Here is a 17,578-nt window from a genome sequence, read left to right on the forward strand (position 1 = left end):
TCTGACTTTCCATCAGACTGCCAAATTAACCCATCTGGAAATCCCAGTTTTTTCATTGCCATCACCCTGCTCAAGAATTTGCAATGGCTCCCAATTGCCTGTGACCATGAACAAGGGGCCTAAACTTTTGGGACCCCAGTGTTCTCGTTGTTATAGAGGGAGGAGGTGGACTAGAAGGTTAAGCTGCAGTTCTGTCCCTCTAGCAGGTCAAGACCAAGATCTCCATGCTTCCATTGAGGTGTGTGGTCCTATGATCCTGCCTACTCCATCGGTTCAACTTTATATCCCACAGCTGTAGCACCTGAAGTTTCCTACCCAGCCAGGCTATTCCTCCTTGATCTCAAACACCCTGCCTGTACCCATTTTTATGTCCTATCTTATCCTGTTCTCTCTCTCTGTGATGTCTGCTTGGTCTGTGATTCCAAACTTTGGTGCTTGAATAGTAGAGTGGTAGAGAATAAAGGCTTTGGAGAGAAATAAACTTCGTTTCCAGCCTCTGCTTCCCAACTTACTACCTGGGTAATTAATCTGAGGCAAATCTCTGAGCTTCAGCACTTGCAACAATAAAATAGAGACGATGATAAATCTAGGGTTTGAAGGAGTAATGGAGATGATGTTTCCAGCAGGCCTGTGCCTGGCACACCGTCAGTGTTCAGTCAATGGCAGTCATTACCGCATCCCTAGTCTTCTCTGGCTCTTCGTGTTGGGTCCATCACTCTGGACCCAGCTCAAGCTACATCTTTACCCTGGAGTTCTCTCTGTTCCCTGAAACTCGTGGTGGCCCCTCCCATCCCAAGTTCTCATGGCTCTTGGCTCTGGGGCCAGATCAAGGCGCTTGTCAGACTCGACCTCGCAGAGCAGTGACTTCATGTGTGTCCAGTGTCTGGCCACCTCAAGAGTAGAGATGCCATGATTTTCATTTTCATCAGCTTCCAGGGTACTGATAGAAATTTGGAGATACTCAATAATTCCTTTTGAATTAAAGCCTTCAAATATCACATCCCTGTTAATCAATTTCCCAATTCCTAGATTCACGTGGACATTGAGGAAGGTTTGAGGGTTTTTACATTGGAAACAGAAGTCTCCCCAGAATCAATACTGAGGATGGCCCATGCTTTGTCAGTCACAGACCTCTTAAAAACTCGGTAACTAAAGCTATAAAACTCTTAGAAGAAAACCTAGGGGAGAATCTACATGACATTGGATTTGGCAATGAGTTTTTAAACATGACACCAAAAGCACAGGTGTCATATTTGATTTCCAACTAATTTAATTGTTAAATTAGAAATAGGTTGGGCTAGATCAAAGCTAAAAACCTATGTACCGCAAAGGACATTACCAGGAGAGTGAAAAGGCAACCTGTGGAATGGAAGAAAATATTTGCAAACCTTATAGCTGATAAGAGGTTAATATTCAGAATATAGAAAGATGTTCTATAATTCAACAACAAAAAAACCAAATAACCCAGTAACAGGCAAAAGGCTTGAAGAGTCATTTCCCCAAAGAAGACAGACAAATGGCCGATCAGCACATGCAAAGACGTGCAACCTCACTAACCATTAGAGAAATACAGATCAAAACCACAATGAGATACCACCTCATACCTCACATCCTTTGGGATAAAAGGACGACTCTTATCCCATACCAGAAAAGACCAAGTGTCGGGAAAGATGTGGAGAAATTGGAACCCGTGTACACTGTTGGTGGGAAAGGAAAATGGCCATTGCAGGTCCTGTGGGACACAATATGTAGGCTCCTCAAAAATTAAAAACAGAATTGCCAAATGACTCAGCAATTCCACTTTTGGGTATATACTCCCCCCGAAATTGAAATGAGGAAGTCACACAGATATTTGTATGTCTGCGTTCTTAGTGGCGTTATTCCCAAGAGCCAAAGGATGGAAGCAACCCAAGTGTCCATCCACAGATGAGTGGATTTTAAACAAGGGGCATGGGTGCCCAAGGAAATATTAGTCCACCTCAAAACAGAAAAAATCCGGACACAGACTACAACCTCCGTGAACCTTGAAGACGTTCTGCTAAGTACAAGAAACCAGTCACGAAAGGACAAAGACCGTATGATCCCACTCACATGTGGCACCTAGAGTCATCGGATTCATAGAGACGGAAGGTAGAAGGGTGTTTGCCAGGGGCTGGGGGGAGGAAGAAAGATTTTTCAATAGGTACAGTGCTTTGGTTTGGGAAGATTTAAAAAAAGCCCCAGAGATGACTGCTGGAGATGGTTGCACAATGGGAACGTGCTTCCTGCCACCGAACTATGCCCTTGAGAATGGTTAAAATGCTAAATTTTATGGTATGTCGATTTTACCACCAAAAACACTGGTCAGAGTTCAAGGACATTTTGGGCGCCCATCCGGGCTAACATGCGGGATTTTACCTATTATTTCCAGAAGCTCACAACCTTCTTGGCCTTATCTGTGGGTCCATTTAACCCCAATGTTATGGTGAAGCCAGTCTCATGTATCCTAAGACAGACTTCAGGTGCCCCGGTGGCCCTCCCTGCCCACTTAGGTCTCTGTCAGTGGTGCTGGTCCCTGCCTTCCCAGTGACTTTCTTTGCAGGAGCCCACTTGGCTCCAAGGAAACGGGGAAAAGGATGCAGTTTGTTGTTTTGGTAAAACCACATCTTTAAAGGAACTCAATGCCCGTATAGATATCTATCTGCCCTCTCCTCTGAGAATCCATCAGTTAGAATACAACAGGCATGGGCTCCACTTTGGTGGGGGGCGTTGGCAGGAGAGCGGGGTGGTGTCTTGTGTAAGCAAAGCATCTTTAATGTTCCTTCAGGCCCTTTCCAAAGGCCCCGGGGGCTGCTTGGAGGCCATCTCAGCTCATCTCAAGCTTTCGGGCTACAGTACTTCCCATCATGCTGCAGAAGGCCGCCTTGGGTCATATCTTGCAAAGGAAGAGCTATTAAAAAATATTCCATTTGTATTTCCTACGTGGTCCGCCATCTGGAAATATCTTTTATCTGGCAACTTTTGCAAAGGGAACTGAATCTTGAAGGAGGTCCTGGTTCTCTATTCTTCCAAAAAGTCATTTCCATCCTAACCTTCACAAGGGCCAAGCCATCGTGACTTGGTCTTGGAAACAGGAATGGCATGGGACAGCAGCAAGTTTTTCAGGCCTGGAGGCTTCTTTTTAACCCTGAAAACACCCACGTGGAGGGCAATAGCAAAATCTAGAGAATCATTATACACACTCTCAGCTCAAACATTACTTCTTCCAGGAACCCCCTCCCCTACCCTCCATGACTAGATGAGGGCCCCTCCCATCCCCCATCTGATTTCACTCGCAGTCTGGATTACAATTTGTAATTCCACATTTGGGGATTGATTGTTAAGGTACAGTCCGGCTCCCCACAAAGACGCCAAGCGCCTTCTGCTCAGAATCGAATCCAAGAGCCTCACTTAGTATCCCGCACGTAGTAAGCACCCAGTAAACATGTACTCTAAGAAGGGTCAGTGTCCTTCATAAGGTGATCCCTTCTTAGAATTAGAAAATGTGAAAACCAAGTCAGTTTTCTTTGAAACACTCAAGACCTTAAGTAGTTTTAAGAATTCACTTAAGAATGAACGCGTGAACAAGTGAATGAATGAAACTCACCTTGCCTGCCTCTTCGCCAGTTACATCAATCCTGGTTGAAAAATATCTCCTTCTCAGAACTGCTCTTACTGAAAGAAAATGACAGGAACCCTCTGGCAGGGAGCTAGAAGCAGAATGGAGGGAGCGAGGCAGGGTGGGGAGGAGAGGTCTTTATCGTCAGTTAGAGAAAGGTTTGCACGGGTCCTTGATAAAGTAGGGACAAATGTCCCCAGGGCCCTCTGATAGCTGTGTGTCCTTGATAGTGTGACTGGGTGGGCAGAAGGGCCAAGGGATGGATTCTAACGGTTTCTTCACTGGTTGAAAAGGCTGCTTCCTGCCGAACTTGTTTTTCTCTGTTATAAACCAGCTCAGCCTATAAATGGGAAGGAGTGGCCAGCTTCTCCCAACGTGCGGGGTGGGGGGTGGGGCGGCTTGTGTCTCAGGAACTGTGCGGCTTTTCAAGTTGGGTGCTCCCGCCGGTGGGACATGACGAGGGTTCTGCCTGGGTCTCATACTTTGCAAATCTCACATCACTTTGGGTCACAGAAATCCTCCCCCAACGTCTGAATTAGAAAGGGCAAGTAGCCAGGCTCCCAGCTGATAGGGGAGGAAAGGAGGCCAAAGCCCTTCCAAGTCTTAATCCTGCTGAAACGAGAGGGCCCTAGGACACTTAGTCATTGAACCCTGGCATTCTTGCTCAGAAGAAGGTCTTTAGAGAATTCATTTTTCAAGAGGAAGTGTTTCATTAGGTGGAAATCTACTCAGAGGCTGTATTAATTACATAGTAAGTAGCTTTTGTGGGATTTGTCTTTTGAGTAATTCAGACAGAAGTTTACAGTTATGGATAGATGGGCCTGCTGCTGCCAATGATAACTACCTTTTATTGAGCATGTATTATGTGCCAGGCATTTGATATGTTTTATCTTATTTAATCCTAAGAACAACCTTCTGAGATCAATGGTAGTAGTATCTCATTTTATAGGTAATGAAACTGAAGGTCAGAGAAGTTCAATAACTAGCTCAGGGTCACACAACTACAGAAGGGCAGGAAATGGGATCGGAACGTAGGTCTTTGGATTCCATACTCTCACTCTTACCCACCATGTCAGTGTTTCCCAAATTTATGACATTTGCTTGTTAACTACCCATGTCCACAGGCCCACACAAAGTTGACCAGATCAAAGTCTTCAAGGGCCTCAGAGAGTCTCTCTCTGGACACCAATCTAAAGTAGACTTTTCCCCAGACACCAACACACCACTATTTTATTTTCATCATGGTACTTAACATTACCTGATATTTTCTTTCTTTCTTTTTTTTTTTTAAGATTTTATTCATTTATTTGACAGAGGGAGAGATCACAAGTAGGCAGAGAGGCAGGCAGAGAAAGGAGGGCGGGGGGAGAAGGCTTCCTGCTGAGCAGAGACCCCGATGCAGGGCTCGATCCCGAGATGATCCTGAGATCATGACCTGAGCCGAAGGCAGAGGCTTAACCCACTGAGCCACCCAGGGGCCCCCTGATATTTTCTTATTTGTGTATTTGCTTATTGTCTTTCTTTCCCCTGAGTGCAGGGACAAGGTACTCAAAGTTTTGTCTCCGGACTGCTAAATAGAGGGTAGTACCTTGTTAGTATTCAATACATATTTATTGGATAAATTAGCTGACATCATAGATATGCCCACTAACATAACATAATAATAAATAGTAAGTTATATTAAGAAGGATACTGAGTCTAGAGCCAGGTTCTAGGGGAAGAGAATCATTATTACGCACCAGTGTCTCCCAAGGCTGTGGGATGTGGAAATGTTGGCGCATGGGCCATCCCAGAGAAAGAAAGTCAGTCCCAAGATAATTAAGTGCCAGATGACACAGCAGATCAGTGGGAGAGCCAGGTGCAGCGTAGTCCCCCCTCCCCCTCACAGATCTTTACCTTTTCCCTGAGAAGTCAAAATGAGTTCATATGTGATGGAGAACTAGTGCATCATTAATAGCGAAGGGCTGACCAGAAATGCAACCTGATTGGATTAAAGAGAAATTAGAGTGGGGACAGGAATGGAAAGCTTTCTGCAAGAAGGAGAAATTTAGTTGCCCCTTGAGTGAATATCTGGGAATTTCCTTTGCGTCAGACTTACACTCTGAGCTTTACCTAGAGTGGGTAATTGCTTTTTCTTTGCAACACCCTAATGAATTAAGTAGCATGACCACAACTTAATGGATGAGGAAACTGAGTCACGGAAGGGCTAAGAAACTTGCTCCGGGTCACAGAGCTGTAAGGACTGATTAGGGATTAACAGCTAGGGATTCCAAAGGTAGTTCCCCTCACCAAGCCTGTAAGCAGAGCAGGTGTGCCCAGCAGCAACAGCCCCAGTAAGGGTCTCGGCATGGGGTCAGGGTTGGTGCTGTGTTTCCTGGGTAGCGATGGAATAATGACAGGTTCAGGTTTTCTTTTGATATAGTTATGGTCCAAAATGGCAACCTGTTGGCCAAATGCCCCACACCTGAGCCAAGATCGCAAGCAACTCAAAGGTTTGTTATTGTCTCTGGCATTGGCAAAGCTGGGGGAGTCTTTGGGTGAGGGGCCCAGTGATAAGAAGACTCCTTGACACTTGTGGGAGTAGAGAGCCTGATCCTGGGGACACAGACATAGGTCAGGAGCCCACCTGTTGAAAAATAGAGGAGGCGGTGGAGGGGGGCAGATTAATTTCAGGCTGGCTTTTGTTAATCTGCTTGTCTGTGGGCTGCACCCATTTGACATAGCCTACTCAGCATGTCACGTCCCCATGCTGGAAGAAGGGCCCCTTGGGACAAGGTCACATCAGCCTGCAGGGGACATCCAGTTCCTGGGAAGTTCAGAGTACTTCACGCAAAATTTGGTTTGGGTTTGGTGTTGCATTTGTGGGGCGATTTGGATGACTTTATTTATCCGTATAGAGCAGGAAGTTCCCCTGAGAGCACATACGTGCTCCTGGGCAGCCAGCCACCTGGAGCTGGTGGGTTATGTGCCGGGCAGGCTCTTAGGGATTTTTGCCCTTCAGCGAAACCCTCAAGGGCCGCCTCTGTTTGTCATATGGGCCTGTAGAACCTTGGACATTTCCTCTGCTGCCTCTGCTATTTTGCTGGTGTAATCGAGTTGTGAGCCCTTAGTCCCAGTCCTCGAGCTCTAGATGTCACTATTATCTGCAGGGCGGTCGGTAGGAAAATGGCTCATCACCTCCGATTAGGGACTGGGGCCAGCAGGGTCCCATCACGGGGTGGTGGGTAAATGTCGAGGAGGGGGTCAGAGTTAGCAGAGTGTGTGAGGGAGTTTGGCCACCAGGAGGGGATTATCTAGGGGAGAGTCACAGGCGGACCAGATTCCCTTTGGGGTTTCTAATCACTCACGTTTCTTTAGTATGTGGACCAGCACAGGGCCACGGGTCTTGACATGCCGTGCAGCCCTAGGAAGACACAAACACATCCTTATGCCTTTGGATACTTGCATGATCTGGACTCATGGGTCAGGGACCAGACTTGATACGATCTGTCAATGTCCTGTCCATTCTGGTCCAGGACAGCACACGGTAAGACCTAGGAGCCTCAACCAGTAGCATTCCCACTGGTGGTTTTGTGGGCCTTTTTCATGGGCTTGAGGTCATTCAGCATGGTGCAAATAAGAGGGTGGCTTGCTCCTGGGGTCAGAACATACCTGACATTGCGGGAGGTCTAGCCATTGGGATGTGGCCTTGACCATGTATACATACAGATTAACCTGTGGCTAGCCATAAGCAGTAGGCTTGCTTGAGGAGGTCTGGGAGGGGAAGTCTTAGCCATAGTGGAAGTGGGGTTCATTGTGCCCTGTGGGGAGGAGGGGGGAAGACAGAGTTATAACTTTGGGGGTCTGTCTGGTGTTCACCTCTTTACTGGTGAGTGAGGGATCCTTGTGGGGAAAATTCCTATGCTCTGGTAGGAGGTGTTGGAAGATGATGTGGGTAATGGGGTCGTTATCCTCTGAGAACCATTGGTGGGCTGGGCCATGGTCATCATCGGACTCCCTGGGCCAGAACAACTCAGGAGCCACGTCCCAGGTCATGGAGGCATGTGTTGGTACTGGGAAGGTTGTCACAAAGATGCACAATGTAGGAGAGCTTGAGGGGACACTGACCTACGCGCTAGGCAGCCAGCTGGCCCCGAGAGCTGGGGCAAAGCCATCCTGGGCGGGGGAGCGCTGAGAGTGCGGGACCACGCTCCATTTTGTCTCGCCTGGTGGCTGCTCGGGGTAACGAAGCGTGCCTGGCCTGTGGTGCTGCGGGAGAAGAGTTATGCGCTCCACACAGATAGAGATTAGACCGTGGGTGCCATACTGCCCAGGTGTCCTGGCACGGGGCGGCCCAGACCGAGGCCAGCAGCCCGATCAGGCACAGCCGGCTAGTGATAACCTAAAGGTTCGAAGAGAACATTTTCCAGTGTTTAGACTCCTCATTCAGGGCTCCATTTTTTAAAAAAAGATTTTATTTATTTGTTTGACACAGAGAGGGGAGTGGAAGGAAAGCAAGCACAAACAGGGAGAGCAGCAGAGGAAGGGGGAGAAGCAGGCTTCCTGCTGAGCAGAGAGCCCCATGTGGGACTCAATCCCAGGACCCTGGAATCATGACCCTACTTTATCAACTGAGCCAGCCAGGTGCCCCAGGGCTCCCCTTTATAAGGCTGCAGGGCATCCATACCCCCCAGCTCTGGGTGGCTGGCCTCGCTTCAGCGTCCTGTCATGGGATTAGATAACCTCAGGTATGCTATTTTAGAATAATGCAGAATGGGGCGCCTGGGTGGCTCAGTGGGTTAAAGCCTCTGCCTTCGGCTCTGGTCATGATCCCAGGGTCCTGAGATCAAGCCCCACGTCAGGCTCTCTGCTCATCGGGGAGCCTGCTTCCCCTTCTCTCTCTCTGCCTGCTTGTGATCTCTGTCTGTCAAATAAATAAATAAAATCTTAAAAAAAAAAAAAGAATAATGCAGAATAATGCTTTGGCATTTTGCCTTTCTCCGAGAGCCACATGGTGACATGTGTTAGTCCAGGTGCTGCCAGTACGTCCCTGTGAAAAGGGCCTGAAATTAACCAGTCTTTAAAGCTATCTCAAGTCCCATCATAGAGGATGTTTGAGGGGATGGTGATGCCTGCTCTCTGGGCTGATAGAAAAGTAGCATTGGGGATTTTGCCATTCTGTCTATGGCTGATAGGTCCCGGGCGATTCTCTGCCTTGGCTCCAGGCACCAACCCTCCGTGGACTGAGCTCAGGCAGGAAAAGGATAGAGTAAGGGGGGGAGCCCAGGAACCGTGCATGGCAGGAAGCTGAACGTGGGAATCCATGACCTGGAGCCCGGGTCTCCCATCAGAACTAGTAAAGGCAAATGAGGGCATTTTGTTCTAGGTGACGGGTCCCTAGAGGCAGGTCTCGAGGGAGATAAAAGCAGTATAAGGAAAGTGATTTGGGAAACCCTGGGCCATTTTTGCAACTCTAAGAGAAGACACAAGGTTGTGGAGTCCACGGGACCGTGGTGGGAGGGGTGAGCCAGTCATAGGCATCCGTGTCTCCCACCGCTGGGGCCTCCTGGCTGGCCCAGGGAACCTGGGGTAAGGGCCTATGATCATCGGTTTGCCACTGGGAGTTCAGTTAGGGCTCCCCAGTCACTCTGCTGGGAGTGACATTCTTCCACGCCCAATTCTTTCTGCACAAGGATTCAATACTTCTGGGAGAGAAGTAGAGAAGGAGTGGGAATGGTAAGTGCAGCACCACATTGGGGAGACCCTGAATGTCAGCCTCTGAGAATGTGCCTTTAATGAGCTATTTATTGATCCTTTGAGGGCTTTCAAGCAGGGGAAGGATGTGACTGGCGTCTCATTGGGTTGGATTAGGATGAGAGGGCGGGATTTGGGGCCACTCCTTGAGGACATTCAACGTCAGAGAAGGGATGAAGAAAGGAGGTATGGGGCAGAGGGAATGAGCAGGTGGTCTAGGGCAGGAGGGACACTGCATGACTGGGCAAGGCTTGTCTGCAGGAGACCAGGGAGGAGCAGCCCGGGCAGCTCCAGAATCATCTAGATCAGCCCCACGGATGGAGCACTTACTCCCTGCCACACCCGACCAGGGGCAAATATATAATATATTATTTATTTTCCAGTAAGTGGGTGAAGTACACGTGACTAGCCTCTTGCTCCTGCCCCATCCACACAAGGCATTCTCCATGCAGCTGCTAGAGGGATCCTTTTATGACCCATGTCACGTCACCTCCCTCCTGTGCCTGGAGCCTTTCAAAACTCTCCTGCTTGCCCAGAGCAAGAGCCAAAGCCCCGTGAGGCCCTCCATGCCTGGTCCCACTCATTTGCATGTCCTCTCTCCCCCACCCCTCACCTCTCTGCTTCAGCCACACAGGCTCTCTTTGTCATTCTTCAACCTCTAGTTCTGGGGCCTTGGCTCCTTCCCTCTCCCTGGAACATTCTTCCCCAGGTGTTGGGTCTCCTTATTAGAAATCTTTACCACCCAAGTAAGACACGGCCTGGCCTGACCCTCCACTGCCTTTCCCTTCACACCGCATATCACCACTGGACAAACATTGGACATATGTTTGTTTGCTGCCTTATTAGCCTAGCCTCTCTCTCCCTCCCTCTCTAGGTTAGAGTTTGCCATCCAGACACGAGCAATGTTTTTGGGTTCACATCTACATATTTCTAGAGCCTAGGATATTTCCGACCACATACAGATATCCAATAAATGTTTACTGAATGGATGGATAGTATTATAATCCTGATTTGATGGAAGCAGAAACTGAGGAACAGAAGGGGTAAACAACTTGTCCAGGGGGCAGCCAGTAGTGGACAAAGCTAGGATTCAAGCCCAGAAAAGTCTGACCATAAAGACGGTTCTTCTCCATTAGGAAACAGCACCCCCAAGGAGTTTTAGACCTTGGTAACAAAGAAATCATGACTTTTCTTGTTGTCATTGTTGTTTTTTTTAAGATTTTATTTTTTAAGTAATCTCTACACCCAAATTAGAGGCTTGAACTTACCACCCTGAGATCGAGAGTCACATGCTCTATGAACTGAGCCAGCCAGGTGCCCCAAGAAACCAGGTTTTTTTTTTTTTTTAGGTTTTATTTATTTATCTGAAAGAGAGAGAATGAGAGAGAATATACGGGAGGGAGAAGGGTCAGAGGGAGAAGCAGACACCCCACCAAGCAGGGAGCCCAGTGCGGGACTAGATCCTGGGACTCCAGGATCATGACCTGAGCTGAAGGCAGTCGCTCAACCAACTGAGCCACCCAGGCATCCCAGAAACCAGGTCTTTAATCAACAGACATGGGGCACTTCTAGGGGAAGAACAGGTTTGGAAGGTGATGGGGGGGTGATGACAAATTCCTTCTGGACTCAGGTTTTCCTTTGAGTCTCGTTGGACCTAAGTGTCCATGGGTGGCCATTCGATCATTTCCTGTATGCCAGGTGCTGTGTTAGACACTAAGGACTTAAAAATCAACAAGACACATTCCCCATCGTGAGCTCACCATCCGGGGTGGAGTGTCAAGGGAAGATTTACTGAATTCATGGAGTGGGAGCTAACTACCAGCCGACCAGAGCGCGGAGCTGGGTGCACAGCCAGACTCTGGGCCAGGCCCTAGATGAGCGGCAGCTTCTCACGACCCTGTTCATGTGTTCCACAGTCGCTGAGCTCTTGGGTTGTGCCAGACGAAGTGATGACATTAGAAATACAGAAACGGGTCAGATAAGGGCCCATCCTCAGAAGCTCACAGGAGCAAGGAGGAGGCAAATACCTCCTTCTTACTGATTCATTCGCCAGCTAGGAAACGAGTGCGCACCATGTGCCAAACATCCCTGGGCTCTGGGTGCAGGACAATGAGCAGAGCGGGCACTAGCCCTACCCTCAAGGGGCTGACAGCTCATGGCAAGTCATGAAATGATATTACCAGTACTGTTATGAACAATAACAACGGTGACTAACAAAGCCTGAGCACCAGCTACTATCCAAGCACTTACACGATTTATTTCATTTACTCCTCACGATGACCCCGTGGTTGCCCGTTACCGATGAGGACACTGAGCCTGCCGTCTCCCTAAAAAGTCTATGGTTTTCTGGGAGTGCAAAGGACAGCATCACTAACTTTACTGATAAGGTCAGAAAACGCCTTTCAGGAGATCGGGTTTTTCAGGGGGAATCTAAGGGAATAAGGGTTTTCTCTAACCAGAAACATTGGGGCGGGAGTCTGGAACAAGGAAAGCCCAGCACCCACTTCAAAGGGTAGTTTGCAAGAAAAGACGCGTGGAACCCTAGCCCCGTGACTGGCCCAGAGCAGACGCTCTCATGCACGTGCCTCCCTTCGCTGGTCTTCAGGGTGGTAGGAATGTGTGACCCCTGTCCCCACCCACCCTGGGTTTTTAAAAGATACCCTTCAAGTTATAACCTTCTTGGAGGCTGAGGCCTCTCTGAGGCACTCTGTTACAGAATTCAAATGTGTTTGAAGATGCTAGTGAGGGCAGTGCCCCAGCCCCCCTTCATTGCGTAAGTCATGTACACACACACACACACACACACGCACGCACACACACACACGCACAGAGTTGCTGGGGAGATCATGGTAAACACCAGCCCCAGCCTCTCTTTTGGATCACAATAGCTGAGTGGTCTCCCTTTGTGGCTGGTGCAGAGGAACAAATTAGATGGTAAATTAGTAGTTCCCGAAGACATTAGCAAGCACCCTGCTCACCCAGTGAGTGTTTGAGTCCCGGGGGCAGGTGGAGGGGGTGTCCACTTCTCTGCCTGTGAACAGAAGCTCTTCCTCCCTCAGACAGAAGCCTGACTGCCCAGAACACCCGGGGAGGGGGGTGCAGAGCTTAAGGGCTCATGCCCTTTTCAGAATAGTTTTCTTTTATTTATTTATTTTTAAAAGATTGTTATTTATTTATTCATTTGACACACAGAGAGAGAGAGACAGCAAGAGAGGGAACACAAACAGAACGAACAGGAGAAGGAGAAGAAGGCTTCCTGTCAAGCCAGGAGCCCCATGCAGGGCTCGATCTCAGGACCCTGAGATCCTGATACCTGATACCTGAGCTGAAGGCAGATGCTGGGCGCCCCCAGAATAGTTTTCTTTTAAAAGACAAATGAAGGGCACCTGGGTGCTCCGTGAGTTAAGCCTCTGCCTTTGGCTCAGGTCATGGTCTTAGGGTCCTGGGATCGAGTCCCTCATCGTGTCCTGTGCTTGGCTGGGAGCCTGCTTCCTCCTCTCTCTCTGCCTGCCTCTCTGCCTACTTGTGATCTCTTTCTCTCTCTCTGTCAAATAAATAAATAAAACCATTTTAAAAAAGTTTAAAAGACAAATGTAATGACCCCTTCTGGCCCTCTGAGGAAGGAGAAGTTCCCTTGCCATACATTCATCAGAGCGTTGGTCCAGCCTACTCACCAGCAGACGATGCAGTCCTGGGGGCTTCCTGGATCAGATGGTGGTGGCCTGCCTCTCCCAGGCCCTCTCAGCTAATGGCCCTGCTTTGCACCTGTTCTTCCCCAGGAGGCCCTGGCACCTCAGTGCCCGCTCCCCGTGCCACCTCATCTGTCTGCCAGGACACCAGCAGGCCCTTGTGCACAGCAGAGCCTGCTCCATGGCCCGGGGCTGGGGTTGGGGTGGAGGTGTTTCCTTCTTACTTCTGCTCGAGACCAGTTGTGAGCTAGGCCTGTTGCAAACCCTCAGTTTGGAGCCCTGGGTCTAGCGGTGGCCTGATCGTCTCTCCGATAGGGTGGAGACTTCACTCTCGCAGTCAGTTCTCAGACCAGACATGTTCTGTGCAGAATCCCTAGGTCTTCGGGAGGTGGTCTTCTGCGCTGTGCCGAACAGCAAGCCCCACAGGCCCGCATCCTAACTCGGACCCCCAGCCTCTGGCTCAGAAAGTAAGAGAATGCTCTGGATCTGGTTGGAACCGGCTCCAGCAGACCCTCCAAATGCAAGAAGCCATCTTTTTGTTTTGTTTTGTTTTTTAAGATTTTATTTATTTATTTGACAGAGAGAGAGATCACAAGTAGGCAGAGGCAGGCAGAGAGAAAGTGAAGCAGGCTCCCTGCTGAGCAGAGCCCGATGCGGGGCTCCGTCCCAGGACCCTGAGATCATGACCTGAGCTGAAGGCGAGGCTTAACGCACTGAGCCACCCAGGCGCCCCGAGAAGCCATCTTTAACCTTGGTCATTCATCTCTCTCTCTCTCTCCCCTGCACCTTCAGCCAATACTTACTTTTCCCTCTTGCTCAGGGCAACACCGTATTTATTGCTTCAGTAAAAGGACGCTGTAGGCTCACACAGACCTGGGTTTGAATCCTGGATCTGCCACCTACCAGCCAGCCAACCTGGGTATGGGGTATGCAGTCTTTCTGACCCTCAGCACCCTCATTTCTAAACCAGGGACCTCTGTACCTGCTATGCCGGGTTGCCGGATGGGTTACACGAGATAATGCAAGGAAAGGGCTTGCACAATTGTCGCTATTGCGTAACGAGTGCCGTGTGGGTTCACCCGGTGAGAATTTCAGGCCCGGATTTGATCACCTCCTAATTAGATATTAAATTCTAAGCTGGTTCTTCTTTCAAACCCCTCGGGGCCCTGAACAATTACAGGCATAGAGAAGTCGCTCATAAGCCGTAGAGAGCACTGGATAAAGCAGACTCCTGTAGCTCCTTTCCCTTGCCTTTCCCATCAGGCTCTTACCAGCTTCTCTGCTGCCCTGTCTCTTGGATCCCGGGCTCTGGGGCCACTCCAGGCTCTCCTTTCTCCGTGCTCCATCCCCTCACGCTCACTGGCTCTTGAAGGCCTGGTGTGCATGTGACTGTTGAGGTTCCCGAAATGGCTGCTTCCTGGCCTGGGCCTTGTCTGTCAGCTGCCTCCCACCACCAGCACCATCTGTCTGAGGGGTCAGGCCCCATCCCAGGGTGACAGCTCACCAGGCCTCAACCCGAGTCTCTTCCAGCATTAGCAGCCCACCCTGGCCCAAAGATATCTTTTATAGCTGATCTCTGGCAGCACCTCCTACCTTCCAATTAGGAGCTTGTCAACACCGTGGCCATCACTCTTCCTGCAACGGCTGACAACACAGATGCCTGCCGGGGCTGCTCTGGGAGAATGAAGCAAAATTATTTCCATGGTGGAGGTAGTGCTGAGCACAAAAGTTGGAATCTGGGCAAATCTGAATATAGTCCAGCCTCCTTCTGCCATGTCTCAGCCTCTTTGAATCCTCAGCACCAAGCTCAGGGCTTGGTATATAGTCGGTACTCAATACAGGAACGTGCACGAACTGCAGAGGCCAAGGAGACGTTTCCTCGCTAGTGGATTCCCTGTCTCCATGCTTGTTGATATCCAGTTCATCTCCTTGTACCTGCAGTTCAGAAAGTTAACTCATGACCAATACATCATAATGTTTGCTTTGCTTTATTGAAAATAAATTGATAGCAGAATCGAGGACTGCCTGATCCTTTTGTCCACCCTTTTCCACTTTCTCTGAATCTTAGGATCATGGCGAAGCTGTCTGACGTTCAGGGCCATTTTCAGAAACTAGAGCTGGAGTTACGACACAATCTAGCATTTTTCTTATCTGGCAGTGTGGTCTGGTGGTTTACGCGGCAGCTCTGTGAGTCGGAAGTCTGGTTTTCTATTTCTGGGGCTCAAGGGAAACCATGCAACAACAGTATTTGCAGCCCCACTCACTCCTGCTTTCTCTTTCTCTTGTGCCCTCTAATGAGTAGGACCTGGGATGGCTTAGCCGTGGCAGTCAGTAGTTCAACAAGGAAAGGAAATGCACCGCCCTTCTGGCCGCTGCTCCGGCCTCTGAGGGGTGGCAGAGAGAGGAAAGCTATAATCCAGGCACATGGAACGTGAGGGTGGTACCCAGGAGAGTGGTTAGGGGCAGAGAGTACGAGGATGCAGTGATGGCAGATGGGACCACAGCAAACTAGACCTTCCCTCTTGCCCCAGTGCAGAAGCCTGAAACCACGAGGGCCCTCGGGGGTGGAGGGTTGGGGGTGGAGATCTCCTCTACACTACCCCCCCAACTAAGGAGGACTCTGTGTGCTTGGAAAAGGAGGTGACAAGGAATCACCCCTGCTTTGCCCTCCAGGGAGCAAATCCTCAGGAAAGCCTTCCTGAGGGGTTATCGGTGTCCAGTCAGCCTAGAAGAGTTAGATGCACAATGTCCCAGAATTCCACCTCCTCCCAGACTTAAAAATACATGGAGATTTGAACAGCCTTGAAATGGATAGAAAATGTGCGGCATTTGATCAAATCATCCTACTGGAACTATGCATGTTCTGGGCTCTATCTAGAAAGAATAGGGCAAGCTGGGGAGGAAAGCGTCATTCAGCATGCCACTTCCTTCCTCATTTCTACCCCACTGATCTGTAGGTCTCAATTCCTGCTACTGTAGTTGCTGTTTTAACAACCAGGAAGCTATGAGACCTTTTGGGCTATCTTCAGAGTGACACCGTGCAGAAGGTTTGAGGCTGAGCCTTGGGCGGGGCGATCTGATGGCATTTATCACGGGCTGACAATTGCTTTGGGGTTCTGAGGGTTTTCTCTCTCCCAGCATGGTTCAGACGGTAGGTTTTCCTTTTCCAGGTTAACGGTATGTGCATTATTCAGAGCATCTGACTATGGTGGGAATAGGGTGCTTTGTGAGATCCCAGTGGTAACGCAGAGGCCAACTATGTTGCATGATTTGGGGTGTTTTAAAGAAAAAAACAGGGGCATGTAGGTGGCTCAATGGGTTAAGCATTTGCTTTTGACGCCGGTCATGATCCCAAGGTCCTGGGATAGAGCCCCTGAGTTGGGCTCCCTGCTCAACAGGGAGTCTGCTTCTCCCTCTCCCTCTGCCCCTCCCCACCCCCGCCCACCCTCCTTCTCATGCTCTCTCTCTTTCTCAAATAAATAAATAAAATCTTTTAAATAAATAAATGAGAAAAAAAGAAAAATGATCTCTCTGGAAGAGCAACACTAAGGGCACAAGCATTGCAGTTAGAAAAACCTGGATTTGCATTCTGGCTCTGCCCCTTACTTGGGCAATCCATTTCCACTCTTCGCCTCTACTGTTCATCTCTAAATGGGGGCGATTAAGATCCTCTTCAGGCCCTTGTAAGGATTTAATAAGATTTACAACTGGCATAACTGCTGGCACATAGTGAGTTGTAATTTATTGTCCCTCTGCCCTAAAGTGCACTGGAGACTTATTTTTAAAATATTAAAAGGCAGGTTTTCACAGTGGAGATTTCTCTCCAGCCTGTTGATGTTTATGGAGAAAAAAACAAAACAAAACAAAAACAAAAACAAACAACAAAACACAAAAAACAAACCTTGTAATTGGCAAAGGTTATCAAAGTGTCAGAGCTGGTTTTAGGATGGGGATCAAGACCAGGGATGTCTTCCTGTTAAGTGGAGCCTAACGCTAACTAACCAAGAAGCTCCACCAGACAGCCACGAAGAGTCAAGCTCTTGTCTCGTTTTCTTTCTGATGTGTTTACCATCTTTACGTATCACACAAGGTAACTTAAACGGGGGGCAGACATGTCTGAACCAGTCTGGAGGACCCATGGGGCACCTTCTCCCACCCGGGACTGAATTAATTGCAGGAACAAGCTCCCTGTCCCAAGGAGAGGCAAAGTTGAGTGACATTCATCTCATTCAAGGACAAGGACTAACTAACTAGTGGACAGAGGGAGGGTGGAGGTGTTTCTGAGGACAATTATGGCTCCCCCAGTGGAGTCCTAGGACAAGAGAACTGTAGTAAAAGGGTATGAAAATCGCATCACTTTTCCCTGAAACATCTGCAGGCCAGCAAGACACAAGGTCCCGGGGCCAGCTGCTTGGTTGTAAGCAAAGATGGCCCTGATGGCTTCACAAAAACCCCGTGGAAAGGGCTAGTTTTGGTTGCCTTGGTTTCAAACAACACTACCCAATCTTTTTTTTCTTGG

General features: G+C 49.1%; 1 long non-coding RNA gene across 1 annotated transcript in view; it reads left to right on the forward strand.

The window, feature by feature from the left end:
- The first annotated feature begins 2,060 nt into the window (after positions 1–2,060).
- Positions 2,061–17,578, forward strand: part of LOC122914302 — a 30,179-nt gene continuing 14,661 nt past the window's right edge. The window contains exon 1 of the long non-coding RNA XR_006385776.1: positions 2,061–2,130. This is a non-coding gene — a long non-coding RNA (uncharacterized LOC122914302). The remainder of the gene's footprint in view (positions 2,131–17,578) is intronic.

Source organism: Neovison vison, chromosome 7 (genome assembly GCF_020171115.1).
Source record: "Neovison vison isolate M4711 chromosome 7, ASM_NN_V1, whole genome shotgun sequence".
NCBI classification, from domain to species: Eukaryota; Metazoa; Chordata; class Mammalia; order Carnivora; family Mustelidae; genus Neogale; species Neogale vison.